The following is a 9,695-nucleotide window of genomic DNA, read 5'->3' on the forward strand; positions in this document are numbered from 1 at the left end:
ACAGGTCTGCTGCTGGTTCCCATGGATGCTCTTGAAATCCTGCCCACCAGCCTCAGGGCTCTCATCCGTCTTTCCCAGTAAACCGTGTGACAAACAGGATCCCGTTATCCTTGCTGCTGTAACTGTTGGACTTTTAATATTTATCTCTATTAATTTTATTCTGAATGCACATGAGATGTTCTAGATCAGAGAGATTAGTTTTTACTTACACAATAATAAAAATATGTAAATAATTATAACTGCATCAGCACCCCTTGTCCTGGTCCTTACCCCTGGGGTGATGTGATGGAAGCCAGATGGAAAAATCTTCAGCATGGACAGTCAGACCCTCCATAGGTGAGGGATGGAGAAAAATGAATTTTCTTTACTTATATACAGGAGAAAGGGGCAACTGCTTCCTTCCCCTTTCACCGAAGGAGGGGGGAAAAACCTTTGTTGCTTAGAGACAGGATGAAAAGAATCCTGGGTTCTCCCTCTAACATTTTGGAATATAAATACATCTCTGCAGGAGCCAGAGCAGCCCTAGTATCTCCAGCTCTGACCTAGAGCTGTCTTCAAAGACTTGGGCCTCATTTTCCCTTGAAATGCAAACACACCTTCAGAGTTAGGTCAGTCTCTTTAGAGTTCTCTCACTATATGGTTGTAAATTAACTTGGCTAAGGATCCCAAGTTTTCAGCAACATTCATCCAGAAAGCCCCAACTCTTCAAAGCTTCTGCTCTCTTGCTAATGATTTACTCTTTTGGGCCACGTTGAGAGCAGGACGGATGCATGACTCCCAGGACCCAGTGGTCTGTGCCGCTCTAGGCAATTCCACAGGAACTGGCTTTGCTCTCTAAGCTGAGTTTAGGCACCATGCGCTGGGCTGCCAGGCTAAAGGGGGAGGTGGCAGTGGAAAGCTGAGGAGGTGGCTTGGACAAGTGGGTTGGTGAAGTGAGTAGAAGTTGAGACAACCTTTGGCATGTTGGCGGTGGGAGTGGTTTCTGTGTGATCCTTGGGAGAGGGTGTAATTCAGGAGTAAATGGAGAATGTCAGTCTGAGACTCCTAAAAAGAAGAGGGGACTAGAGTAGCAATAAGCTAGGAAGCAAGTGTGTTTAAAATATATGTTGGGGGGCCAGCCTGGTGACATGGTGGTTAGGTTTGTGCGCTCCGCTTTGGCGGCTCAGGGTTCGCAGGTTTGGATCCTGGGTGTGGACCTACACACTGCTCATCAAGCCATGCTGAGGCAGCATTCCACATACAAAACAGAGGAAGATTGACAGTGTTTAGCTTAGGGACAATCTTCCTCAAGCAAAAAGAGGAAGCTTGGGGCCGGCTCCGTGGCCAAGTGGTTAAGTTCGCGCCCTCCGCTGCGGCGGCCCAGGGTTCGGATCCTGGGCGTGGACATCGCACCGCTCATCAGGCCACGTTTAGGCAGCTTCCCACATCCCACAACTAGAAGGACGTGCGACTAAGATATACAACTATGTACAGGGGAGGATTTGGGGAGATAAAGCAGAAAAAAAAAAAAAAGAGAAAGCTTAGCAACAGATGTTAGTTCAGGGCCAATCTTCCTCACTGAAAAAAAAAAAGGATACGTTCGAGCCCCTTTCTTGGGTTGAAACCCAAGAGAATGAGGAGGAGACAATGTGCATTTGTTTTGGGTGGAGTTTGGGAGCCAGGTCTGTGTGGAGGGCAAGGGGAGAGGTCAGACGACCTCTGCAGATGGACCCTGGTAGTTTCTGCCTGGACACACTCGCAATATGATGTGCATAAACCTGCATTCCTTCTATCAGAATGTAATCTGAGAAAACGTTCTGGCTGCCTTGGGTCAAAGGTGCAGTAATGGACGGCTTCGAGTGCAGCAGGTGGTTGGCTCCTGGAAGCAGTGATCAGACGACCCTCACATGTAAAGATCAGAGCCACTGATATTGAGCAAGACCTACAGCCTCTTTTCAGATTTCTCAGGGTGGTGAACTTTACATTTCATTTCTAAGGCAATGACCGTGTGAAAATATGCACAAGTCCTGCTGAGGCGCAGTCGCATCTGCCCAGATGTAATATGAAGCCTTCTATGCTGAAGAAAAGGGAATTCACAATCTTAAAATTGCAGAGTTTGTCTTTAAAGTTTCTGTCAGCCTAGAAGTGCTTCTCAGTAAATCTACATTTATGTGAATTGTATCCCTGGAGTGGCTTTTATCTTTTAAAAGTTAATATTTCAGGAAGCCAGAAGAGTCTGTAATCAACTTGAAAGCAGCCGGAGCACGGCAGACAGTCTGGGAGGAGAGAAAGAGACCATTGATGCAGAAACTCAGTGATGCTTTCCAGACTGGGGAAGAGTGGTTCAGAGGTGGGAGCGAGGGCGGCTGACTGGGCAGAGCAGCCCTGCTGAGAGGGCATGGGGAGCACCTGTGGGCGTGCACCAGCCTCCCTGGGTTCCAGGGCACGTCCTGTTCGTTATTTTGGGTCACCCAACCCCCCGCCCCCTTCAGTAGGAGAGGAGTTGGCAAGGCTGCAGTTTTTGTGATGCTTTTTGGTAAAGTGTATGTGTGTGTGTGTATAGTCTAGAGTAAAAGGCAGCATGATGTGTGTTTATCTCATGATGCAAAGTAGAGTCCTCTCCCAGTTTCCGTCTTCACTGGAGCAGGCGGCCTCTGCTGGGCTAATCCACCACCACGCAGACCCAGCTGGAGAGACCTGGGGCCCAGGTGGATCCAGGCTCTTTCAGGACCAAAGGCAACTTTCTTCAACAAAAGGCAGGGATTATCCACCCCTGAAATAAGAGTGGGGTTATTCATTATTTGCCTCTTTAAATCCTGAGTTAATCTTACGTTGATGTTAACGGTGATACTGACTTATTGGCTCCATTTCACAGGCCTTCCTTTCAGGACAGATTGAAAGGCATCCCATTCTCAGGGCTGTAACTGTAGATCCCCATTTTGAGAGCGAGCTGTACAGCTGTGACTGTTCTTATCTTCCCCTATGTGATTTGTACATGCAATAAGAAATCCTCCTCATTCATGGGAGAGTGCCTATTGTAATTTTTTTAGTACAGATTTCCCCAAGCAGTTAAACATTAGCAATACTAGCTAAAGCTTCTGCATCTTGTTCTTTTCCCAGCGTATCCCAGGCTGGAGATGACATGGGTAAAGCAGCAGGAACCCTGACACCTTTTCTGTAAATACCATCAGTGTGGCATTCTAGCTTCACAGCAGTTAAGGGGCTGAAATAAAAGCATCCAGCTGGTGTAAGATCCAGAAGCTTTAATCAGGCCCTCAGCAAGACAAACATTTTACTCACAGCAGAAAATATGAAGAGGAAATAAATGTCAAATGCCCTTGACTAAGTATTTTGGTTAGAGATGTGTTTTGTGGCAGATTATAGAAAACCTTCTAAAAATGGCATGAAGAAATGAAGGGTAGATTTGTCTCATGACAAGAAGTTTGGAGGTTGGCAGCCTGGGGCCAGGCACAGTGGCTCAGCAAGGCTGTTGGACACCTGGGTTCGTTTGTTCTTTCTGCTTTGCCTTCCTTGGTGGTCTTTTGACATCATGCATGTCACTTCATGGTCACAAGATGGCTGCATCCTCTTCATAAGATGAAGGAAGGCCTTTTTCCTTGTGAGGTCTCTTCTCCTGGCAGTGGCAGCTGACTCCCTTTATTTTCTTGACCACAATGATGTCACATGTCCACTAGTTTTCAGTAAGTCTGGGAAATTGAGTATTATGCTTTCTTGCCTCCACACTAGAGGAAAGCAAGGAAAAAGGTGATTGGGAATGTGTGTTAAATGTGCCAACCTACAGTAGTTGTCACAAGGAGTCATGATAAAATATTATTGAATAGAATAGACCGCTGAGGTATGCCTCTCAGAAATGATGCAGGGCTAGCAGTAGGCTTTACCAACATAAATTGTTTTCTCCCGGATGGAGAGAAGATCATGGGCAGGACTAGTGTCGGGATTTGGGAAAAGAAAAGTCAGGATTGGCTGCGGAATCTGTCCATGTGCAGAATCAGTGCCCTAAAAGTACTAATACTGACATGAACAAGGGATGATCAAGTTTAATATCCCTAATTTGGGAAGAAAAGTTAGAGTGCTGATATCAATAGAAGAACTGATGTGTGTCAAATCCTATTCCAGGTACTTCTGGATGTTTTCCCGCAATAACCTTTGAGCTCGACACTGTTATTTGTCTTGAATGGTTGAGGTCACTAATGAATACTCGAAGAGGCCACACAGTCAGTCAGTGGACATGGAGGATTTGAGCCTGACCAACTCCAGGGCTCCTTTTATCATCCCGTGTTGCCTTAGGTACTCCAAGGCCCCACAGGGACAAGCCTGGCTTTTCTTCCTCATGATAGTCCTGCCCAGGCATCCACAAACTTCTGCAATTGGCATTCAGGAGAGGGGCCCAGGAATGCTAAGTCCCAGGCCTACCAATTACCGCCCTCACGTTGAGCTATGATTGCCTCCAACCACCACTCTTCCACTAGAATAGGAGCCCCTCGAGGGCAAGGACTGTGTCCTGTTCACCGTTGTATCCCCAGTAAGTGGCATATAGTAGGTACTCAATAAATATTTGCTGGATAAGGAATGCTTGAAGGACTGTGCTATTATACTATCAATGTACCGTGAGTGGCCAAGGCTAAACTGTGGCAGCCACTCGTTAAGTGTTTCTTAAGTGTTCTGTGTAGGAAGGAGAATATATCTTCAGCTGATGGGATCAGAGAACAGTTCATGGCATTTGAGCCAGTCTTCGTGACAGGACTTCATGACAGGAAACACTGAGGTGTGGGAATAAGTGCTTTCGGTGGAGGAAACGGACAAGGTCACAGCAATGAGAAAGTAGACTATTCAAGGAGAGGCCAGGTGTTTTTTTTTTTTAAAGATTGGCACCTGAGCTAACATCTGTTGCCAATCCTTTTTTTTTTTCTGCTTTTTCTCCCCAAATCCTCCAAGTACATAGCTGTGTATTTTAGGTGTGGGTCCTTCTAGTTGTGGCATGTGGGACGCCGCCTCAACATGGCCTAATGAGCAGTGCCGTGTCCGCGCCCAGGATCCGAACCGGTGAAACCGTGAGCTGCCGAAGTGGAGCGCACAAACTTAACCACTCGGCCACGGGGCCGGCCCAAGAAGAGGCCGGTTTGAATGGAGAGATGTCACAGCTGAAGGGTAATAATGGGTATTGGCAAAAAGAGATTGTTGCCAAATATGATTGAGGAACGTTGGCGTCAGTAAACTAGGTCGTCTGTCACAGCTCTCAGAGCCTTTCACAAGGCCGCTGTGGCTCCAAGCAGCATTTCTCAAACCTTTGGCCTTGGGACCCTTTTCTTGCAGAGCATTTCGTGGAACGAATTTTCCACAGAACACGTTTTAGGAAATGCTGATCTAGCCCAGCCCTACACTTACAGACAAGGAAACTGAGACCCAGAGAAAAGCGGTGGCTTCCTCACTCGGAGCCACATAGCAGGATCTGGGTTAGTCCCAGGTTTGCCTGGAGGGCAGAGAAAGGCTGTTCTCCTGCACAGCCACGGAGACGCAGGGCCGACCGGTTTACCACCTGTGCCTCTCCTCCGCTGTTCCTGCCCCTTTCATTCCTGCTGTGGTAGTCAGAATGCCCCCGAAGATGTCCACCTCCGGATCCCTGGAACCTAGGAATGTGTTCCCTTCCACGGCAGAAGGGACTGTGCAGATGTCATTAGGTTATAGGTTTGAGCCAGATTATCCTGGATTATCTGGGTAGGCCCATCTCATCACGTGAACTCTTCAAAACAGAGAGCTTTCTCTGGCTGGAAGCAGACACACAGCAACAGGAGAGCAAGTCAGAGAGAATTGAAGTGTGAAGAAGACTTGGTGCTGTGTTGAGGATGGAGGGGGCAGCGTGACAGGAAATGCAGGTGGCTTTAAGTTGCTGAGGACAGGCTCCCATCTGACAGCCATCAAGAGAATGGGGACCTCAGTCCTCAGTCCTACGAACACAAGGAACTGAATTCTGCCAAAAACCTGAATGAGCATGGAAGCAGATTTCTCCGCAGAGCCTCCGGTCACAGCCAGACTGCGAGACCCGGCAGAGTAACCCACCGGACTTCTGACCTGTAGACTGTGGGATAAGAAATCTGTGTTATTTTAAGCCATTAAGCTTATGGTAATTTATTTTGACAGCCTTAGCAAACTAACACACCTGGATAAAGTCGTTAACGTATCCAAAGTGGAAGTTTTGGGGCTGGAGGGCTTTGGGGCTGAGTGTGAATGAGTTTTAGTGTTTTTAAAAAATCAGCTGATTTGAGTCATTCGCATCCTTCCCTCCCAGCCAGGTGTCCCTGCCTCTCTACCCGAAGTGAGGGTGGTGGTCGTGGGGGAAGGATGCCAGAGGCTGGAGGGGCTCCCTGAAGCAGAGCCATCTCTGTGTCTTTTCCACATATCCACGTGTCTGACAACCAAATCGTGGGGTCCCGTCATAAATGGCCCAAGGCCTCTCCCCCTCAACTGATAGTCGACATTAGTGGACGTATTGCTTGAAAAGAAAAGGCTGCTGATTTACTAATCCTGACAGGTTGAAGTGTGGTTATTAAAGAAGGTAGCGCTAAGGGTTCCTGCTGTTTAACAGCCCAGCCTTCTGAGGGAAGCCTTTAGCTTTATCAACAGAGGGCATTCCCAGAAGGGAAGCCGTCTGTCCAGGAGTCCAAAATAAACACACTGTGCTTGAGAAGGGATTTCAGCCTCCGTGGCAGATAACCGACGACCCTTAGATCTACAGCCGGTTTCTGAGTCTTGGTACTCTTTTGTTTCTAAATGCGGAGGAAAGTGTTTGCATTCTTTTATTTTATTAAAATAAAAGGGAGGCATGGAGAGGGGGCTTGGTTTTGCTGGCCTGAAACCTTTCTTCTTTTTGTTCCCATTTTGTTTGCTTTTCTGAACCTATTTAAAATTATAGCACAATAGATCTAATTATTTAAAGCCATGGAAATTTTTGCACAGCCTCTTATCTCTGATAAGATGCACTTTGTTACAAGATGCTTTCATCTTTTAAAAAGTTCCAGATTAATTTTAATGTTAAAGAAACTTGGAAATTCTGTATTGGGTGAAAGTGTGGTTTAAAATCAGGGAAGCTTCTTGGGTTACTTAGAACAAAACATCCTTTTTGATTAAACATGAGTGTATCTGCAGGCTGTTTCATTCAGGCTCTATTGTCATCTCTAATGCACGCAGATGATACCTTTCCCACAGTGATTCAATACAGGTGCCCAGAAAGACGGTCTCGGATTTCATGTGTCCGGGTAATTAGCTGAGTTTGAGCGGCTCAGTTAAACCGTTTGAAGGTCAATAATGCATGAATTTCTGGCAGACTGCCCAGCACAGAGTCCGTAAACACACTTGTATAGGGACTAAACATTTTTATAGTGGAGAAAATTTTGTTTTGAATGTGAAATAAGTAATGTAAGGATTAGTTTTGCCTAGAATTTTATTGCAAATTCACATTTTAGTATGACACAACAAAGTTCTCATGTGGATGCTTTCCAGATTTCCAAAGAAATCTTTCCTCTGTTTTGCATATTTGGTAGCACAGTCTCTTATGGACCTTAAAATCAAATGCGACCCCCTGAATTCAAATGTCAGAATTTAGATTCCATGAGGGGGCCCTCTTGGAATTTGTTTAGATGCCTTAAAAATATAAATGAAAGTACTGCACGATAGTTAGTGATTTTGTTTCTGCCTTTCTCACCTGGACACCTGAGGTCACGTGCTTTCTTGCATCTGGCTGTTTCCTCTAAAATGGTTGTGATACCAAACCTCACCTTAAACTAATTGATAATCACCTTCAAGACGTGGAGTGAATACATCATTTGAACTCAGGGGTTGCTGCCCTTGCCTCAGATCTTCACTAGGTGCTGGGACCGATCACTGTCACACCTCTGTTGGCCTGTGCTCCCCACACCCACCAGCCCTGGGGAAGATAACCTTGCTGGACAGGCCACTGTGCTGACACCAGCGCTCCCATTTATGACAGTGCAAAGTTTAGGCTTGCTTTAATTTTCCTAAAGCTTCCAGCTGATGCTCTGTAACTGGCAGATTTAGGAGTTCAGTGGCCCTGGTCGAAGATTTCTCTGCAGTCTCAGGGAGGGTTTGCTTGGTCTACCCCAGCTGCCTTCTCTAGGCCTGGTGAAAGGCAATCTTGCTGTATCCATATTTGTCATGAAGGTCCCTTTTACCATTTTGCAATGGGGCATGAGTATTCACGACTCATGAATTGGCCAGGAAATGTCTCTTTCAGCCGCTTTTCTTCGCTGATAGAAAACAGCCAGGATAGGGTATTATTCTAGAGGCCTTCCACTTGAGGCATATGGAGGAGGCCTTTGTGCCCTGACATAAGGAAACCACCCCTTTTCCTCAGAATTTTGATGAGGTCTTTGATTGCACCGGGTTATTGTTGAGCTATTGTCACCAACTCCAGGAGCAAAGCCACACTTTTCCAGGGTTCTGCTCCTATTGGCCAGGGGCCTTCTAGGCCACTGTCATTAGGCACCAGGGGGCCGGGATTGATTGCCTGGGTTATGTGAATTTATGTCCCTCACACAGGAGGCTGATTGTAGTCACATTTTAGGATCCCAAGCTATAAGGGGCCTGCCCTGGACTTTACTGAATGTCATCAGCTTTTTTTTTTCCTTCTGCTTTTTCTCCCTAAATCCCCCCAGTCCATAGTTGTATATTTTAGTTGTGGGTCCTTCTAGTTGTGGCGTGTGGGACACCGCCTCAGCATGGCTTGATGAGTAGTGCTATGTCCATGTCCAGGATCTGAACTGGTGAAACCCTGGGTCGCCAAAGCAGAGCACGCGAACTTAACCACTTGGCTGGGGAGCCGGCCCCTGTCATCAGCTTTTTTTTTTTTTTTTTTTTTGAGGAAGATTAGCCCTGAGCTAACTACTGCCAGTCCTCCTCTTTTTGCTGAGAAAGACTGGCCCTGAGCTAACATCCATGCCCATCCTCCTCTACTTTATATGTGGGACGCCTACCACAGTATGGTTTTTTGCCAAGTGGTGCCATGTCTGCATGCGGGATCTGAACCGGTGAACCCTGTGCTGCCGAGAAGCAGAACATGCGAACATAACCGCTGTGCCACCAGGCTGGCCCTCATCAGCTTCTGATAGTTAAGAGCTTTACGTTTTCATTTGCTGGTTGGGTGTCTACATGCTACATACATTTGCCTTCCACTATTTTTTCCTCCCAAAAAGGTGGACTTTTAAAGAAAAATTGTTTTAAAACTCATCGTAATTTGCCTCATCATAGCTTGGAAATTAAAAAAAAATTATATACCAAAATATTTTTAACTTTGGAAACACAGCAAGGTATCAATAAATTAACAAAAATGTCCTTTGCGAAAAGGTGGCGTTAAATGTAGCAGGCCCAAATCTATATGGTTCTCCTTTGTTGGTATTTTTTGTGAAACCGGTCTTTCAGCCTAAACACTTTTCTCATTTCCCCAGCACCAAGAGTACAAGACTCTAAACAGAGAGCACATTGTTGTGAGCTGTTTACTCTGCCCCACAGCCTCTCCTAGCCTTCTCATCTCCGCTCCAGCTCAAGGGTCAGACAGAGGTCCACAGCAGGCTTGGACTTAAGGGTGCTCTTCCGTTACTCCATAGTGGTTGAGGATAAAGCCAAAAAGCTAGCCTTCTTTTATTGGGAAGTCTGGTTACATCTGTAAGTGGGATCTTTAACAG

The 9,695-nt window shown here is 46.3% G+C and overlaps 1 protein-coding gene across 3 annotated transcripts in view; it reads left to right on the plus strand.

The window, feature by feature from the left end:
- STOX1 (storkhead box 1) overlaps nt 1-9,695 on the plus strand; it is a 53,600-nt gene that overhangs the window by 26,542 nt on the left and 17,363 nt on the right. The gene's annotated exons all lie outside the window — the stretch shown is intronic.

This window comes from Equus przewalskii, chromosome 1 (genome assembly GCF_037783145.1).
Source record: "Equus przewalskii isolate Varuska chromosome 1, EquPr2, whole genome shotgun sequence".
Lineage (NCBI taxonomy): Eukaryota > Metazoa > Chordata > Mammalia > Perissodactyla > Equidae > Equus > Equus przewalskii.